The sequence below is a fragment of the Meriones unguiculatus genome, chromosome 1 (assembly GCF_030254825.1).
Source record: "Meriones unguiculatus strain TT.TT164.6M chromosome 1, Bangor_MerUng_6.1, whole genome shotgun sequence".
Taxonomy (NCBI): domain Eukaryota; kingdom Metazoa; phylum Chordata; class Mammalia; order Rodentia; family Muridae; genus Meriones; species Meriones unguiculatus.
The window spans coordinates 138102057-138122857 of NC_083349.1; the positions used below are offsets into that span (position 1 = coordinate 138102057).

At 42.1% G+C, this 20801-nt stretch overlaps 1 non-coding gene across 1 annotated transcript; it reads left to right on the forward strand.

Moving 5' to 3' along the window:
• The first annotated feature begins 17141 nt into the window (after positions 1-17141).
• On the forward strand, positions 17142-17274 carry LOC132651910 (small nucleolar RNA SNORA17). Its single transcript, XR_009589444.1, has one exon. It is a non-coding gene; the product is annotated as a small nucleolar RNA SNORA17 (small nucleolar RNA).
• Positions 17275-20801: the final 3527 nt, after the last annotated feature.

Below are 20801 nucleotides of genomic sequence, written 5' to 3' on the forward strand. Positions count from 1 at the left end.
TCATGTTTCCTCAGTCTGCGCTGTCTCCGAGAACGTCTAAGGTTGTTCACTGACAGGGCTTCCTGTCACCAGCTAGCATCTTTTCCTGAGGACGTCGTGTCCCCAGAGCAAAGCAGAAGCTTTCACAGCACTGCAGTTGTGTCTTCTGTCTAGCAATGGCTTTTGCTGCAGATAATACTGCTTGCTTTCCAATCACCTTTGGCAACAGAGAGATCAGTGGGACAGTCCTTGTTATCTGGGGCTTGTGGAGAATCAAAACTTAAGATCTTTAAAAGAAACATTCCTTTTGGAGAGAATTTTCTCCGGGCTAAAGGAAGCAGCCAATGGTTGCACTGGGAAATTTCTAAGGTCCTATTGAAGAGACTATAGATTTTAAATAGCCACCGTTGCTACCAGTGTGTGAGGATCAAACAAAAGAGCCGCACAGACTCTGAGGTGAGGTGAGGCAGCTGAGACCTGAACATAGCGCCACACTTGAAGGACATTTCCTCTCAAACTCAAACTGACGGTCTGTTCTGAGACAAGCATCTGAAGCGAATAAAATGACTGCAAACAGAGAACAGTGTTCTTCCACTCTGGCTGTTTGTTCCACAAGCTGCAAATATTTTTGTTCATCACTCTGCTGTCACGGAGATCGTAGCCAACGGCAGTGACGGTGTTGTTGGGGGCCCGTCCGGGTTCCCTTCCATTTGCAGATATATAGGAACATAGGGCTGGTCGTGGATAGATTTCTGCGAGTCCTAGGAGACGAAAGGCCCAGAGTCTATATCGTGCCAATTGCAAATGTGCAAGAAACCAAGCGTATTGCCCAAACGGAGATTGTACAGAGGCTGGGGGAAGGCATGGCTACGCCTCAGGGCAGGCTAATGTTTTCCAAGAGTCACAGCCGCGTACCCGTGCAGTATTTGAGAAGGTGGCCGTACAGCAAGGCGGAGCCACACGGGTGCACCCCGAGGCTTGGAAATGGAAACCGGCGAGTTTGGATGAACCTTGCATCCCAGTCCCCTCCCCCACACCCCAAACTCCGGGGAGTGAGTGAGTGAGAATTGGAGAAAGAAAAAGCATTTTCACTTTCCAGCTTCGGTAAAACTCAAGCCCCGGTGACCAAGGGGGCAGTGCTCCTTCTGGGATTAAGCGGGAGACACACGCTGAAGGAAAGAGCCATTCAGTTTGACAGAAACTAATGATTTAAATGTTTATGTTTCATTGCATCTTATTCTTTTCAGCATCTGGTACAGATAAGTGTCTGTGAAATACGTTGAATCTGATTTACTGTATATTTATTTTAAAGGAGAGGTTAGCCTAAATTGAGCACTCTATATACCAGGATAAAATGATAAATTCATAGACAAAACTGAGAGCAACTTAAAAAAAAAATCTTGAGACAAAGTGAGTCACTGCTTATGGATATGACGGAAGTGTGTGTGTGTGTGTGTGTGTGTGTGTGTGTGTGTGTGTGGAACATGATTCGCAAAGGGGTTGAGCAGCAACAGAGTCATCCACAAATGACAGCTATTTTTACTATGAAACACTTTTTCCTGCACTTACTAGAAAATACTGACATTAGTTTATTCTGATCTCAGGTAAACAGTGCAGGGTACAGCGAGCTCTTCCCTTTAGTGACACCTGTATCCACCTCATCCTTAGACCTTTCTATGCCCTGGGTGTCACATAAGGAAAATGTGCACATCACACAACCACAGAATCTTCTCATTACGAGTGTAATTGAGATTCTGTTTCAGAGTTCTTAGTCTCAGCCCCCACCTTCCGGTTCCCATCATTTCTCAACAGCGTCATCAAATTACAGATCCATCAGAGCCCTTGTGGTACAGTCACTTTCCAGATGCCCAAAACCTCTGACACTGAAACCTTTGTCAGTGGCCTTTGGAGGATGTGTCCAATTCAAAGTACAACACTTACTCTGGAACCCAGCCATTCTTGGTCTCTCGCATACGGCAACTAGTCACATTTCTCTTTGCTCTTGCTCAAGCTGCCTCCCTCAGAACTCCGAGTAGGTGAGGAGCTCCTGGGTTTTCATTATTGAGTTGGAGATCCATGTGAGTTTTCTCTTCTGTCCTACCCTCTGCACGTCTTTATCTTGGTGCAGGGAAATTGTTTTATGTGTTTCTTCTCTCTAACTAGATTGTCAAGAACCTCTTTGCGTAAATCAGTATCTGACATTTTTCTAATCCAGGTTCTTCACATAATAACAAATAAAATATTATTGATTATAAGAGAGTAAAAATTAGCAACTAGCAGGCATACCATAAATTCCTTTCAGTATGCCTCATATTGTTCTAAGAATTTTCCATGTTGTACTCATTTAAACTTGATAATATTCCGGCAGGTAGCTGCTCTTATGACTTTGACTCAAGGAAGGAGAGCTTGTGATTCTAGGCTTGAATAACTGGCCTATCTTCACCTCATTCTGGTAAATGCCAGGGTTTCACCGGCTTAAATGCTACCTGCTTATTTGAAAATTTACCTGTTTAAATGACTGGGCTCTAAATTCATAAATCTCAATATCCTGAGGTAAACAGAGACTGTATAGAAGTGGATTAATCCGTTGCTGCTTTGTTTTCGCAATGCTGAGCCGTTTATCACCAGGGATGGCGGACTCATTCTTGTACTAGTTAATCATGCTCAGTTTCACCAGCAATCAGGTCGCTGGGTTCCATTATGACTTTCTGAAATACTATGTCTGAATGTTAAATTCCTACTTAGAGAAACAGAAATAAACAGTAGAAGGGCAAATTGCTAGGATGGAAAACTTTGAGTTAATTTGACCTTTGCCTCAATAGAGTCCCAGTTGAAAATAGTAAGCCAACCAGAAAATGATAGCCCTCTTGGCATCTGAAAGTAGTTAAAAGAAAAGGGGTGAAGCAATCAGAAGCTAAACCTCCTGGGAGGTGATGTGCAGGCGTGATAAACGTCTTCACCTAGCTCAGCAGCTTCGTGAGCCCAGGTCCCTCCATTCCGCCCCAGGTGTACTTTATGCAAACCATTCCAGATTCCTTCTCAAGGACTTCAGGGCTTCTCTGTGAGTCTATTTTAAGATTTTTTTTAAAATACTGTAACAAAGACAAAAAAAAAAGTTTGCCAGAAATATTTTACCACAGTGAATGAAGACTTTTACAAAGGCTAAAGAGACTTTCTAATGCTTTGCAAATCAAGATTCTCAGATACAGCTCAATTACTTATTAAATAAAATCATGGCCTGGGAAGAAAAGTGACTCCATGAAATGCTGGTACACCATCATCGGCAAAATCAAGACTTTCGCTCGCCAAGTAGACCATGTTTGTATTCCCAAAGGAAACCCCTTAGTGGCCTTAGATTTCTCTCCAGTAGAACACATGTGGGTACTAGGAAGAAACTGCAGCTTTCAGAAGAATTTGTTATTCCAAGGAATGATGAAGAGCTAGTTTGACTTGAGCCTCCAAAGGCCATGTCTGTCTGAAACCCCAAGATGAAACTAGCTGGCAGAGATGCCATTGAACGGAGGTGCTGGCAGATGGCTCTGCTTCCTCTTCCTGTGTCTGGGACTAAACACCTGCCAGAAACAGCCAAACAGAGGAGATTTTGTTCTGTTTCCGAGGGATTCCAGTCAATCACAGTGCACAACTGATAGACACTGACAAAACCATCCTCACTATCAAGCCATAGCCATAATGCCGTAAATCTCCATGGAAACCTTTTGTACTTCCCTACTGCTTCTCAATACCACTGCCCATGACCAACCAAATGCTGCTCTGTTTGCAGTTGCCATGGGGTTCACTTGCATTATTCTTTCCTTTCAGTTTTTAATTGAGAGTTTTCATGCACAAAGGTAATACATTTTGACCACATTAACACACTTTCCTTTTCCTCCAGTTCTTCCCTTATCTTTCCTGTGCTTTTCCATTCCGACTACTGTGTGGCCTTTATTTTTTAACTCAGTGATTCCACTTAGTGCCAGGACTGTCTGTGCATAGATGTAAGACTGTCTCCTGACATGGGTAGCCTTCCAGCAGTCACATGACCCTCACTAGGGGTGGCACTTCATAAACCCCTCACTAACCACACAGGGGTTTGGGGTGGGTTTGATCTTGTGCAGGTCTTGTGCAGGTAGTGCTGTGAATTTCAGGTACACAGTTCTGTAATGGCCAGCAACACTCTTTCACTCTCTCTGGCTCTTATAAACCTCTGTACCTTCTCTCTCTCTCTCACAGTGACCCCTGACCTTTTGCAGGTGCGTTATAGATGCTGCCCATGTCTTGTTCTCTGCACCTCGACCAGTTACCCTAAAGCTTCTTTAAAACAGTGAAAGGTAAGGGGGTGGAGGGTGTAGCACCCGCCCCTCCCCAGTCTCAGACCTGGCTCACACATCCTGGATGCCACAGCAGCATTTGATGTCTACGTTCCACAGGACCTGCCTGGTAGGACTGCTGTAACAGCGCTAACCTCACAGTGCTGACCTCACAGTGAATGGAGGCTGGAGGTCCGAAAGCCACACGTCGGCAGGCCTGGTCCCCTGAGGGCTGTCAGGCAAATCCACTCCGTATCTCTCCCCTGGAATCTGGGGCCTTGCTAGAAATCCAGCACTCTCTGGCTCCTGCTCAGTCTCTCACCCTCTGTTCCCATCTTCACATGTCGTATTTCCACCTTTAAGAGAATGTCAAGTCACTGGGGCATGGGTACATCCTGAGCCAGTATGGAGTTACTTTAACTGTTCACAGGTTCAACAGGACTGCTTCCAAATAGCTTCACCTTCTGTGTTTCTAGGAGTTAGGACGCCACTGAGCATCAGAGGAACATTAATGCTCTTTAACCCTTCCAGCTTCTTCTTGTCCACATGTGCCGTTTGCTTTACCTCCACCAACACATCTTGCTCACCTCTTTCATCTATAATAGATCTTTTTTTAGCTTCCTTATGTATTTTCTCTGGCTTCAATAATTTGCATTCTTAATGTAATCTTAAGCAATGTAACGGATGCATATCACTGAGTCAAATGTTTTTATCTGTGAAGTAATTCAAATAAGAACTCTTCAACCAGTGACATTTTTTGGTCCAACCAAATATGTGAAAATCCTACCACTGAACTGCAATTGCTCAGAACATCTCTTCATCATCACATACAGTGACTTGGTTCTCAGATTGGAAGTGGCATTCATGAGACAAAGAAAAATACCTGTCCATAAAGTCATGTAAGATGGTGGTATTTATTGTATAAATGAGAAGGAGACAATATTGAAAGAAACTTCCAGAAGGAAAGGTTTTGTTTGTTTGTTTTTTGTTTGTTTGTTTGTTTGTTTTTAACTCAAAGGCTAGTGGGGAGTGGGGGATGGAAGTGTTCAGATGAGGATTTCTCTGTGTATCCCAGGATGGACTAGAACTGGCTATGTAGACCAGGCTATCCTTGAATTTGAAGATACCTGCCTCTTTCTGCCTCCTGAGTGCTGAGAATAAAGGTGTGTGTCAACACACCTGGCAGGAAAGTTTTTTTAATTAATTTATTTATTCTTTTGGTGTCCCAATCATAGTCCCCTCCCTCCTCTGTTCATGTTCTCACCCTCCTTCCCTCTTCCCCCTCTCCCTTCCCTATTCCTCAGATAAGGGGAGCCCCATCCACCCACTTCAGCTCATCAAGTTTCATCAGGACTGATCTCCCCCTCTTTCCTTGTGGCCTGGTGAGGCAGCCCCCCCTCATGGCAACAGAGTCCATGTCAGAGTCAATCCAGGTTCCTCTTACTAGGGAACCCACATGAAGCCTGAGCTTCCCATCTGCTACATCTGTGTAGACGTCTTAGGTCCTTTTCCTCCAGTTCTCCCTTTATCCAGCCCAGTCCATGCATGCTCCTTGGTTGGTGCTTCACTCTCCACAAGGGCCCTGGTTAGTTGGCTGTGTTTATCTTCTTGTGGCTCTCCTGGCCCTCCAGGTCCTTCCATCCTCCCACTTTAACACAAGGCTCCCTAGGCTTCGCCCAACGTTTGGCTGCGAGTCTCAGCATCTGTCTCAATCTGCTGCTGGAGGGAGCCTCTCAGAGGACAGCTATGCTAGGCTCCTGTCTTGTTCCCTATCTTCCACCACTTCTGCTGTCTATTCTAATTCCCCTTCCAAGTAAGATTTAAGCATCCTCCCTTCGGACCTCCTTGTTACTTATCTTCTTTGGATCTGTGAATTGCGTTATATCTATTCTGTACTAACTCTATGGGTAAACCAGCTTATACGTGAGTACATATGTGTCTTTCTGAGTCTGGGTTACCTCACTCATGATCAGTTTTTTTGTAAATGTTAAACAGCATATTTTCTGTGGGTGTCAATGTTAGCAATCTATTATCATTTTATTGGACTTGATTTTTAATACTGTAAAAACTGTGACAAGTCATGAAATCTCTGCAACACATGCAACAGAAATCTCAGTAAAGATAAAAGGCTACAAGTGAAGTAGAAACTATATGACTCACAGTATTCTCTAACTCCTGGGTATTCAGAAATCCATACCACAGAAGTTGAAATCATATCTACAGAGGTCTCATTTTGTCCTCAAAAGTCATAAAAGACACAAACATTTTCCCTTTTCTTATACACCTATCTGTATCTCTTTTCTCTGCTTTGAAATTTGTCTTATATACCCTCCCTTATTTTCCTAGATTCCTAAATATATCAATTAGTAGCTGGCTTATTAATGCCTCAGGTTTAAACCAGTTGTCAGCAATGTGACCACATCAGAACCCACCATGACTGAAAAGCTCCATGGAGGTGCTGGAATTTTCAATTAAGCACATTTGGGACGATGTTCTGACAGCCAAATTTTAAACATCTTCAGGCGATCTTGATACCCAGCCAGTCTGGAAACCCCTCATTAATGCCTTATCAGCTAATTCAATAACTTCAAATCATCTTTAAAGGTGTTGCCTTAAGCCACAAGCTGCCAGGCTTCTCTCAAGCTATGCTTTCCAGACAAGGGTCTCCAAAATTGTTTCTCACAGTCCTAATGTTAATACACATTTAGTCATAGACCACCAAAGTGCGATTTGGCTTATTGCAAGTTACATGGAAGTAATGCTCTGATAATAAAAATTAGCATCAGAAAACATAGACAAGGAGGAATTTTAAAGGATCAGATAAATACATTTAATTGTGGGTGAGAAGCAGGAATCTTTGAATTGTCATTACTGTTTACCAAAGAAAAATAAAGTTCAACACCCCATGACATTATGCATAGGATCATAATGCCTCTGCCTCTATGTCAGTTGTGCATAGTGTTTGCATTTTCACATCAGTCATATTTATCCTCAAAGGCCCTGTGAGATGCGCTTATTAATATCCATAATCCCTCATAAGTTAGGACACTGACTTCCTTTTACAACATCATGTATGTTTGTATGACGGAACCACTACCTCACAGATGACTATTTCAATGCTTTCCTTATACAGGTCATGTGACTACATGCACATTTTCTTCCTCTCTGAGGCAGAAGATAATAAAGATCTGACCAGTTGCTATTTTGGAGGTAAATACAGCTGCACGATGGAATCATGTATGTTACCGGGTACAGGAAGAACAGAACTAAAGCTTTTTTAGTCTATATAATATCGATACTATGATATCCCCTTGTGTCTGTGTTTGGCAACATCCGGTCATATATAGCGCCATTTTCTTTATGTTTTTGTTTTGTTTGTTTGTTTGTTTGTTTGTTTTCCCTCTTTCTTTTTGGTGCTTTACAATACACAGGACAGCTCCTACTACAAAAAGCTTTCTGGGCACAACTGCCAGTGGTGCCAATGTTGAAAATCCCTGTGAGAGGATTTTCAAAAGGCACAGTGATGGAGCACTTTGGAATCTACACAGCCCCTTAAATGCGTGCGCATACATGCAAATACTGCACATACATGAGAATATTGCACATACGTGAGAATACTGCACACCCTTTCCCAGTGTTTACCAATGTGAAGGAAGGCACAGTCATCCAGTGAGAGTGGAAACCTGAAATCTGCAGGGAGGAAAGAAATAGGTCCTGAGGACTTGATGTACGTGGACTTTGCGGATATAAACCCTCACTCCAGGGGCTGTCAGTCATTCTAAGGCACGTTCTCGGAGTCCTGATATTAAGCTGAAAGCCAGAAGGCTCATCTTGCAGTCTATGGATTCTAATATGTCAGTGGCCTGTGGGATATTAAAGTCATTCATAACCCAATAAGGCAGTATTTGTACATTTTTAATTGACGAGGAGATTCATAATAATCTCACTCCACAAGACATTTTTAATTAAAAAAAAAATTATAGTGCTAGTCTCCAAGTGGACTTGGTGGGCTGTTTTATTTCATCAGCCCTTTTGAGAGAGATTAGGGGATTTGCTTCATAAAGTATATCAGACAGTCATTAAGAGCACCCCTGGAGGGTTAGAGTGCTTTATCTTGTAAGGATGAAAATGATTACTCCATTAAAGCCTTGATACTTGGCTTTCAGAATTTAGGAGTCAGAGGGGAATTTCTGAAGCAGGCCGCTTGTCTTCAGGTACCTTGGTGGTCTCTTTCTCCTCTTCCTTCTGATCAAATTCTTATTGCTTATTCTTTTCCTACCAAACATACGTCAACTGGATGGAAAGGATGCAAACTCAAGTAATGTATGTATTTTCAGCATACACTGCTCAAAATCAAAAGACCAAGCATAGAATTAAAGTCGCTTTTATCTCCGCATTGTTAAGGGCTTAAGCTCTAAGGGGAATGTGAGGGCCATTTAGGAACCATGTGGTTCCTTCTTGGGGGCTGGCTATTTAAAACAGATCCTGTCGAACAGTATATAAGTGTATTGACTGTGGAAAGGTGTTTCATGTAATTTTTTAATGTGGTGTCTTAGTGTGTCACTTGTACAAATTAACTCCCTTTTTTTTTATTAAGTTTGCTAACGTTAATGTCTGTCTCTGCTGATATCTAGTCAACATCCTACTCAAACTGCACTTTTTACATTGCTGTCTAATTTTCTTAGACTAGGCTATTTGGCCTCTCCTATGCTGTTCAGATTTCACAGTATTGGTTTTTCTTTACACATAAATTTAGTATTTAAAAGATTTGTTGTTTGTATGGCCTTAAAAATATTATAATCACTCACATTTTTAATCACAGTCTAATACAAATTATTTTTAAAAATGAACATGAAATGTTTAAAGAAAGCAGAAGTTAATTCCTATAAACAAAATTATTCAAATGATTAAATAAAAATAAGATTACCCAAGGCATTCACATGGCAAGAAGATGTAGAAAAATACAATCGGTGTGCAAATAAGCTAAGGACAGGCCAAAAGAAAAGGGCCATCTCTCCTTCTGAAAAGCTGAACAAAGCTGTCAGCTCCCTGGGGGCCACTCAGCTCTTACTGGATTTGAAAAGCAATCCTGCATATGTGCAGGGCAACACTCTAAGAATCTAAGATAATCTCTTCCCTTTCAGGGGACCCAGTACAGCCACTGTTTTAAAATGAAATTAAAGAAAGGCCGTAAGTATTTTACAGTGTCCCTGTCTGTAAGTCTAATCAATAATGCAAACCAGCATCAGTTGGTGTCTCGTTCTTTGTAATTCTTTGACACAGCACATATGAAACATCACTTTAATGATGACTTGACAAAATTTAATTATATCACTCTCCAAAAGAAATGATAATCCTTTTCCACCCTCAGACTTCTTCTGAACATTATAATGCATTTTTTAACATTCCTTATATTTATGGAATCTGTTTTTTGCTTTGTTTGTTTTGTCTCTTGTTTTGGGTTTTGTTGTTGCTGTTGTTTGGAGCTACGTACTTCCACCCACAGGAAACTCACTTTTTTTGTCCTTTCATGAACAATTGTTATCCCAGAAACAACCTACCCTGGGAAAGTCACAAGATCATTGTGAATTTTCTGCTCGGGAATTTGTCTTTGGCTTTTCAACTTCATTGCATGCTACAAAAAGGTAAAGTGTATGGTAGTCCAGTTACAGCTGCACTGATTCAACTTGCTTGCCTGTTTTTCTTCTGTGCCTCACAATCCTTCTATGTACTTTGAATTGGAATAACAAGAAAATATATTCAATATAGAATCATTCTTGAAATTTATCACACATACCCATAACAAGCTATGTCATTTGTGCCTCCTAGTACAAAAGAAAAATGAATACAGGACTTTTTGTTCAAAAACCAGAAATGGATACCAGTAAAAATACTTTTTCTACCATTTTTCACATGTCATGGTGTCTTCTATTCATTTGCTGAGAGTATGAAGGTGGACAGAGGAACAGTGGGGCTCTGTCTAGCTCTCAGTCTATGTGTGCACCCAGCCTACCAGCTGCTAGGTCCCTTTCTCTCCAGGTATCAGATACAGCGATGTTCCCTGAATGTTGAAAAAATAGCTCATGATTTTTTTTTCCTGTTAGCTTGTTGGCAAATGTGCTGCAAACTGGTAACCCAAACAGACCCACAACCCCTAAGTTAAGACACATTCAGTACCCCAGTGAGTAGCAGAGAGGCCAGCATGAAGTCCTGAGTGCAGGACCTGCTGTCAGCTGGTCAGCTGGACTATTTCTATGTCTACTTCATCGAAAGGTTTCAAGCCAATGATTGCAAACCTGAGTTATTTGTCAACCCAGGGCTAATAGCTCTAGAAAAATAAGGTAATGAGAAGGAACTGTCTATAGAGTGTCAACCCCTCTACTTGAGGTTTGCTGTGGTTATTCTTTCCAGCCTTGTTTACCTACATGCACTCTAATCCTCACCATCTGGAGTTTGGAACAGCATACAGAAAGGAGGAAGGGAAAATGAGAGGAAGTAAAGAAGAAAGGAAGGAAGAAAACAAAGATATAAAGAAAGAAAAGAAGGAAAGAAGGAAGGGAAGAGGGAACACAAAAGAGGAAGGTAAGAAAGAGAAAGGATGAAAGAAATGAAGAGATAGGTAGAGAGGGAAAAAGGAGAAGATAGAGATGGGAAAGAGGAATGAGGAAAGGTGGGTGAAGGCAAGAGAGAGTAGGGGAAGAATAAATGAGAAATGTGCCAGGCAAGGAATCATTGCACATCACAGTAGCAGATACTTGCAAGATACTGAGTTCAGTCTCCGGTACACATGACAGAAGACGGTGGTGGATAGAAGTGTCATCCAACACTGAGCAGTTTTTAATTTTGTAATAATATTTTAATTGAATAATAATATGTTTGAGTTGTCACAGCAACTCTCTAAACTAATTATGGATGTTATAGATTTGTTGTTAGTTTATAATATAAATCTTATGTTGTTACATATTTCTTATAATAATTCTGTGATTTTTTTTTCTGCTTCCTATGGTTAACCACAAGGAATGGTTTGAGAAAGATACAGATTACTCTAATCCATGGAAATAACTTATGTTTTATCAGTAGTTTAGATCAACGGTTTTCAAACACAGTTAATAACTCCCGAGGATTGTACTAAAATTTGGCCCCAGGGAGCCTGCTCCCTTGTACCTACCTGGCACTCCAAGGTTCTTGATTCCTTTAAATTAATTTCCTTCTCCCATTCTTTATTTGTTCCTGCTTCACTTAGCTCTTGGCGTTCACACCCACAATTCTATTCTGCATGCTGCTTGTAATTATCTCACTGCTGTCAGAGGCTGCATGGCTTCCCACACTTCAGATCTGCACAGCATATCTGAGATCATAATTACAGTCTTGCGCTTCAGTTCAATAATTTAAAATAAAATTTAAAGCAATGAATTGTCTACAAACAGAGCTGCTAAAATGTACCCAATGTAAGAGCCCATTTGTCTTGGTCCTCTTTCAGAATTGAGTGAATACCTTTTTTTGTTTGTTTGTTTGCTTGCTTGCTTGCTTTGTTTGTTTTGTTGGCTTGTTTTTCTTTTTCTAACAGCACACACACACACACACACACACACTCACCATGCACTTTTTTATACAAATGTAGGGATTGTAATTATCCCCTAAAGTCTTTTCTCAGTTCATGTGAGGGCTACTGGCTAGTACTAGAATTACTGGTCTAAAGAAGATGAAATCCCGCATGATTCATGATGCCGTGAAACATCTTAAACAGTTACACACTGGATTCTATATTTACCATCATCAAGCTACAAGAGTTCTAGAAAACACCCACACTTCTCTTCTGTATCTCTTCTTAATGCTCAATGTGTCTTCTACTTGTTAGTCCTCTCTTCAGGAAAACAACTTCCCCATCACCATTCCTGAAAGCACAATCAATTATCTCCATAACCCAAAATCTAACAGACATTTTGGCCGTGATTTTATTTGACATAATCGTAGTATTTCACAGTGTTACCAATGACCTTGGAGATGAACCACTACCACGTCTTGGCTTCCGCAATCTCTACCTTTTTGTAATTCTACCTCAGCTGCTTGGCTGCTTCTACACAATTTCATTTTCTGAAGTAATATATGCGCTTTTCCATAGATGTGCTTTGTGTACATTTAACCAATTTACCAATTGTACCACTAGAGTTCCTCATGTGACCTTTCACAGGGCTGCTCATAACTCTGTCCTATTAATCTACCATCTCTTTCTAGACAATCCATCCTTATCATAACTTCAGCTTATAGCAACACGTAGATGACCTTATCATATTTTATATTCAGTCCTGACCTCCGCTTACTAGAACACACATATATCCAAAAGCCCCCCTTTTGTTTTCCTTTGCAAATTCAAGTTGAGTGAATGTATGAGGTTTTGGTTGTAAATCTAATCTTTGTTCATGTTCGCAGATCATTGAATTGCAACCCATAAAACAGAAACTAGGACTCTAATGCCTCAGTCTGGGTTCTGTAGACTAGATTAAGACATTAGCATGTTCAGTATGCATGACCACTTTTTTGGGAAGAACAAAGCATGCAGCTCCAGTGAATGACAGAGAAGTGAAATGGAGAGGGTGGAAATACAATACTATGATGCTTTGCAAGTGCCAACAATTGCCCCCTCTCCCAGATGACTCTTTTTTTTTTTTCAATGCAGTTTATTCAGAAACCTTGAACAATCCTCGGACCCTGGGGAAAGCCAGCCCACAGCTTAAATAGCCTCTGGGTAGCCAACCCCAGCGTGCCACGGGGGCAATGCAGATAGGTCCACATACATGGAAGCAAGCCAGATCCTCAGCCTTAGCCAAATGTGGAGTTGTTCGTGACAGAGAGCACTCACCATCGGGAAGGTGGAAGGTGGAAACCAGCTCCATCTTTAAGGCATAGCATTCCGCAGCTCTCTACAGTTCCCCCTTTTTGTTTTAGACGCATCAGGCAAGAGTAGAGGTCTGATCTCTGATATTAGAAATAAATTGGGACTTTGTACCGATGTTCATTTAGGTGTCATCCACCCAAAGAGCATCAGACCCATCTGATACCTTTTTCTCAGAGGCAGGACCTGGGGCATCAACCCGCATGCAATCAGACATGCTCTTCTCTGGGTCCAAAGCGGCTGACCCTGAGTGCAGTGCTTAGCCTCGCATCCTGAGCATAACATTTTAGCTTTTTATGGCCCAGATGACTCTTTAAATTGGCTGTTCAAACTGTATGCCCAGTTATCCATAAGAAAAAAAAAAAAAAATAGAGCCAGGAGTGGTGACACACGCCTTCAACAGAGAGAAAGAGAAACAGAGAAAGCAAGAGAGAAAGAGAAAGAATTGATGTCATTTATATAACTTTTTATGAATCGAAGAAAGAAGTCCTCTAATCTATATGATAACACTTTTCAGACACAATTTTCAGTTTGGGGTCCTAAGAAATCTTAACAGGATGCTAAGGGTTGTCTAGGGGACTGCTGAAATTATTCCCTGGGATGAGCAAAGAAGGGAACTTCCATCAGATAATGACAATGACAGGAGTGGCTCTGAAAGCAGACACAACCCCTTCATTATCTCTTCGGGGACTCTGAGGCTAGGGGTTCCCGCCGATTTGGTATCTTGTGAGGTCATTGGAGCCCTTCTTTCTCTTTTGGTCCCCTTGTTTTTCTACCATTTCTTCTCTCAATGCCTTCTGGAAACAAAGTCATGGTATCTCAGGAGGCCTGCGTTCACTTCCTTGACTATTTATGTCTAACTCTACTAACAAAGGAGGGTCCAACCCTAACTCTGCTCTTCAGTTTCTGCTTGTGAGAACTTTATTACTGTGCACAGATTACGCATCATCTGTTAGCCTTACTTTGTTTCAGTAGGAATTACCTGCCTTGGCAGAGATCTTTAACAGACTGTGCTGATGGCTGCCTCAGGAGGTGGGTGCATGAACAGATGGAGACTCCTGAAGACATGGGCTCACTGTAGTATGCCCATTTATCAGAAAGTGTGTCCCTTGGTCCTGATATACTATAGTGCAGGCTTAAAATACCAATAGATACATTATTGTATCCTGACACACTATGGTCCAGGCTTAAAATACCAATAGATGCATTATTGTATAACGTTTGCAAAAAATGAGAGTCTGATACAGGAATGGACAGTAGCCAGACAATATAGGGAAAAAAAAAAAACCTAACTCCTCTGGGAAATCCAAAATAGTATGTTTGTAGCAATTAGCCCAAATTTTCACTATTCGATCAATGATTAAAGACTTCTTAATTTTCCACTCAGTTTTACCTTTGGATGAAATAGAGATGCTAAATATGCCACACTATCCAATTATATGCCTACTTCTGGTAAACTTGCCATACCTTCTTCTAGCCAATAGGCTCCAGCAGGAACATCCTGAGTCCTCCCATTTTTCTTTACCATGAATCATTTATACTCACTCCCTGCTGGTGACTATTGGCCAAATTGAGGTAAAGTTGGCTGACTCCCTTCCTGCAGGAAGCTCTGTAGTAGCTTTTGCTCTTTATTCTAATTGCCTATCAGAGAGTGACCTTGGGGACTCCCCTAAACCACTATTGATGGGTATTTTCTTAGTCTGACTATGAACGCTTCGCTGATATTTTAACTTTATTTTCAATTCTCTGTTCTATGTTTGGCAAAACAACAAGAAAAGTAAATGAGTTATGGCATTGATATTCCCTTCACTGCATGAATGAAACCAGAAAATGAACAGAAAGGAGAGGACAAGTGAGAACAAGAAGTAGATCCTGGAGAATTAATAAGTTTACGATTATAAATCTGTGTAGTTGTTCAGTAAACCATAATCACAAAAATAAGCTCCAGGTAGTAGTAGGCTAAAAGAAAAAAATCCAAGGTAGAGAAGGCTGCAACAGAATTTGAGAACATTTCTGGGAGAGAGGATGGCAGCGTTCACGTCCCATGGAGGTGTAATCAGCTCCACACTGGTGTTTCAGCTACCCGCAGAGAGAGTATAAATGTAGCTTGCACCGAGCAGACTCAGTGTGAATTCTAACCTTGATACTATAATTTATTTACTTATTTTCATCTCCATAATTTAAGGGAATGATTGTTGCCTCTAGGCTTAACTAGACTCCAGTTGAAAGGGGCCATGTCTCAACACATTGCTTGCTTCAGATCTTTAAGAATATGATTATTTTAAAAATTCCAGTTTCCTCATATCAAAAATAAGCATTTGCTTCATGGCATAATAAGCATTTTAATGAACATAAAACATCAACTTTACCCAGCAAGCACTTGATAACATTAACTTTCTTTCAAATATACCAGTTGAAGAGACGATTGAAGCCTAAGTATGCGGCAGACTGGAGTGGAGCTGGATTGCTGACCAGTGAGCTGCAAGGAGCTGCCGGTCTGGTCTCTGCCCCTCCCCCCACTACTGGGACTGCAAGCTTCTCATGTGGGCACTGGGGATCCAAGCTCAGGCCCTCACAGTTACACAGCAAGCAAGGAACCATCTCCCTGCCACTCATTTCTCCATCTGTGCTTTCTTTGTCTACTAGGATGTCTGGCATGAATTGAACACAAATAGGCTTGAGGAATGAATGAACTTATATATGTATGAATTCATGATTATCTTATTATTACTATGTTAATATTCTGTATCTGGACCAATGATACGTATGTGCAAACACATGTATCATGGTGTGTGTGTACAGCAGCCAGTGGAGACAACCTTGTGAAACCACTTCTTTCCATTTACTTCCATGTGGGCTCCAGGAATCAAACTCGGATCTCCACACTAATGAAGCAAGGACCTTTATTACTGAGCCAGCTCACCAGCCCCTGCACCAGGACTGTTTTTGCCTTTGATTCCACGTTGCTCTCAGCCAAGAACACTGTAAATCCTTTATCATCAAACCAATTATTTCACAACAATCAAGAAGCTACTTGTCTCTTAGGGGTCAGGGGATATGTTTTGGGATCTGTGAAAACTGAAAGGGTATCTAACAAGTGAAATAATACTTTAACTAACCATAATTTTTGCTACCCAGGCCCAACTCCTTTTTACTTATTCAATTTAAGTTTATCTATAGATTAAAATAATATTGACAAATTTATTCTCTGCCTCAAAGGCTCCAGCAATAATTATTTCCACAGTATCTCTCTACAAATGCCACCATCAAAGCCTTCTGACTCTGCTTGGACTTGGTAATTGGTGAGTATCTAACATGAAGAAAAGTGTAGAGGCCAGCTTGCAAGATTCCTGCAGTGTGCTTGCCCTGCACAGCTAAAAACCTGCCATTAACACCTGTTGGGTGTTTCATCCAGAAGATGATTCATGTGGCTCCCTCATTAGCGTTTTTCTTTATTTTTATAGTCAGTCATCTTTCTTTTCCCATTCATTGTTCTATTGTTCTGTCATTCATCACTTCATAAAAGAAGCGTTGTGTGTGTGTGTGTGTGTGTGTGTGTGTGTGTGTCATACACCACATGCACAGAGGTCAGAGGATGACTTTGTGCAGTCAGTCCTTGCCTTCTGCTTTGACCGTCTCTTGTGGGTTTAATCCCAGCCCTTGGCAGCCAGAAGCAGGTGGACCACTGTGAGTTCATTGCCAGCCTGGTCTAGACAGTGAGTTCTAGGACAGCCGGATCTATGTAGAAGGACCCTGTTTTGACCCTCCCCCCCCCCAAGAAAAAAGGAAAAATTAGAAATTCTATGGCTCGTTCATTTAAGTTCTGCATGCTATAGTAAATCATACATTTAAGTTTGTTCTTATAAAATGTTATTGTATTTTTTTATATCGGGGAAACGATGCATTAATCTAAACTGCCAGATTAATTTTTAAAAACACGCACAGTAAAATTCTGAATGCTCCCTCCCCCTAGAGGCATTGCTGGTGGTGTGACAGCTGTGTCCTGTGTGCATCAGCAGGTGACAGAGAGGCGAGAACCTCCGTCCACACGCAGTGTTCTGGCCTGTGAACACCTGACTGTAGCAGCCTGACATTTCCTGTGAAATGATGGCCCGAGAAGACCACCGGTGTAGAGCCAAAGGGGCCGACAGAAAACAGCCTGGGATGACCACCCGTCTAGTGCCTTGCCGGCCTGGAACCATCTTGAAACCATGCAAACCATGCCCGAGATGACCCCAATCAGGTGCCACGATGCACGAGTGGGGGAGGGGCATAGCACTCCTGAGACTACTTCTGAGATGACCCCAGACACTGAGAGACCCTGGGAGCTGCTAAGAGGAGCAAGTAAGTGGCAGAGAGATGGAAGAGATCACAATGAAGAGAGGCAGAACTGGAGTTTCAAAAGTAGCTGGTGATGCCACTAGCGCCATGGTGGAGTCGTGGACTGCGCAGCCACTGGGAGCCATGTCTGGGTCCATGGCACTGCAGCGGCAGGGGTCTCTGTTACCACCAAAAAGCCAGGCAGCTGTCCCTGATTTGCGCTGCTCCCTGGGAACATGTTGATATCTGAGGGATGTTCAGAACTGGCCCCACCCCTCACCTGGGCCTGGGAGAGCTGGCTCTGGGGTATGAAAGCAGGAGAGCTGACCCCACCCTTAGCCAGCTGCAATCCTTGGGAGAGCAGGTCTTGCACACTGCAGGAATTGTGTGTGAGCTGGACCCCAAAGATGTGAGCATGAGAGATCTGACTCTACCACTCGTCTCCTGGGCAGTGGCATGGACAAGGGAGATATACCCCCCATACCCCACCCCTCATCTCCTGTGGCAGGCAGACAAGCTGAGCCAGAAATCATCAGAGTGGAAGAGCTGGCCCAGAGGTCATCACAGCAGGAGATCTGTCCCTACCCCTCGCCAGCTGCAGCACTCAGGAGAGTGGACCCTGTACCTCACCTTGGCAACACAGTAGAAGTTGGCCCTGGATGTGGGGGTTGCAGGAGAGTTGGCCCCCAAGGGTGAGAGTGTGGGAGAGCTGGCCAGGCCTCTTGTCTGTAATTCAGTGGGTAGGGAGGGATCCCCTCTCCTCCCTTTGGCCCTCACCACCAGTGATGGGCAGAAGAGCTGGTTCCAAAAGAGTCATGAGAGCAGGAGGGCTTTTCCTGCCCCTCACCTGTTGCATCACTAAGAAGAACAGGCCTCTCACCAAACCTCGGAAGCATGGTAAAGCTGACTCTGATGGTGGGGGCATGGTGAGCCAGCCCCCAAAGGTGTGAGCATGACAGACCTGGCCCGGCAACTTGTCTGCCATGGGGTGACATGGGCAAGGGAGAGATAACTCCCCCAAACCACCACCCCTTAGCGCCTAAGGCAGACAGGAGAGCTGGGCCCAAGGTCGTCAAGGTGGGAGAGCAGTTTCTGCCCATCACCTGCTGCAGCATTCAGGAAAGTAGGCCCTGCACCTCACCTCAGCAGCAGCATAGAGCTGGCCCCGGGTTGTGGAGGTTGTGGATGGGCTGATCCAAGAATAAGAGTGTGGGTGAGACAGATGGTCCTGTCCCATGGAAGGGAGCCCTTCTCCCCTCCCTCATGCCTTGCCATCTAAGGTAGGCAGAAGAGCTGGCCCCGGGGTCATGGGAGTGGAAGACTGGCCATATCCCTCACCACCTACCATGCTTAGGGGGCACACCCTGCATCTCGCCTGGGCAGGAGTGCCCTGGTACCTGGAATTGCTGTTGAACCAGCCCTGAGGGCATGAGAACAGGAGAGCGAGTTTTTAGAGGAGTTCTTCTCAGAGTGAGGTTCTAGCATCAATAATATAGTAACAGAAGCCAGAGGCCTCGTGCTAGACCAACAATTCATTGCAATGAACATTTGCAAGCAAAGATGGGTGGACAAAAGGGCCTACTGTGGGACACACTGCAATGAGTTTTTTTTTTTTTTTTTTTGTTATTGTCTTTTTTTTCTGTGTTGGCAGGGAGGTTGAAAGGGTGGAGGGCAGATAAGAGGGAATATAATCATGGGGTTCATGATGTAAAATTCACAAAGGACCAACAAAAAGTAGAAAAAATTCTGAATTGTCTTATACTTTGCAGTCACTGAGAAGTTCTCATTGAAATGAAACCACAGGTAACTCAGCTACAGTCGTCAGGGCTCTGAGGAACAGCAGTCAAGTCCAAATTTACCAATTCAGGTGCTGACTAAAAGCATATAGAGATAGTGTCAATGCTGATTTCTCAATTTTACAGTGTTTCTCTGTCCTGAACTTTAATAGGCAATGAGTTCCGTTTGTCAACACAAATAAGTATGGATAGTGCAGTAGTGGGTAAACCAGCAGTGAATGAGATGAAAACTCGTATTTGAACTTAATGCTTCCAGGAAGACAAACGTGACTTCTACATTTGACAGATTTCTAAAACGTATTGCCACAAAGAAGCTGACATATTTTATTTTATTTTTAAACAACTTATTACAAAAAAAAAATGCTTGAAAGAATAGTTTTCCAGCTGTATATAATGCTAGTTTAGACAGTCCAGAAAGTTAATTAATCTTATCCCAATTGGAATGTTCAGTAATATGGAAAGAGAGTCACACACTGGAGTTTTGAAAAATAACCCTGGCCAAAACTTTCGAGTAACTGTTCTTCTAAATTTCTGGAACATAAAAGATGAAGAATATTTGGTATACTCGTATATACTAGGGTGACTAGCAGGTAACAATGTAATTTGAACTGTATAATTGAAAGTACCAGAAAATTTTCAAAAGTTTCCACCATAGAGAAATTATATGAGAAGATGAAAAAGTGCTTGGTTAAATATTGCCCCCTGAATACACATACAAAGCCATGAGATTTTATGCATTAATGTGTCAGTTTTGTGTATCAATTTAAGTAAAATTTTAAATGAGACTTTAAGACATGCAGGTTTTGTGTACAAGGGAGAGGTAGAAATTGGTGCAGCATGGAACTACCCAACCCAGCCTGACCTAGAACTTCAAATCCTGCCCAGCCTCCCAACTGCTTGCACTAAAGGTGTGCACCAACATGCCCAATGTCAACTGCTTTGAAAAGAAACAATAAACAAATGAAATTTACTTTCACCACTTACAACTTTTTTAATGACTTAGGGATACTTTCTGATACTTTGATAAGAAACAATCAACTATCAATTCAATACTATAGCTGATGTAAGAGTACAGCTGATATTTTTCTCAGATGTTGGAATCCAGCAAACTAACTTAATTGTTCATATCATTAGATTTTTTAAAATTACAGTATATGAACTCAAAAAACATCTTTGCATAAAATATTGTCTGATTTATATATTGAATTTACATGTAAGTATAATATTTTTCCTTGGATAATTTTTGTTTTGTCTTTGTTATTTAATTACATGATTTTATTTATTTTTTTCAAGAACTTTATTTATTTTACATCCCAATCACAGCCTCCTCCTCTTCTTCCAGTTCCATCCTTCCATCCTCTTTCTCCTTTTCCCCATCCCCATATCTTCATAAAAGGGGAGCCACCCCCCCCTTACAATCCCACCCCGGCCCAACGAGTTGTATCAGAACTTAGTGTATCCTCTTCTGTCGAGACCAGACAAGGCAGTCTGGCTAGGAGAAAGTGC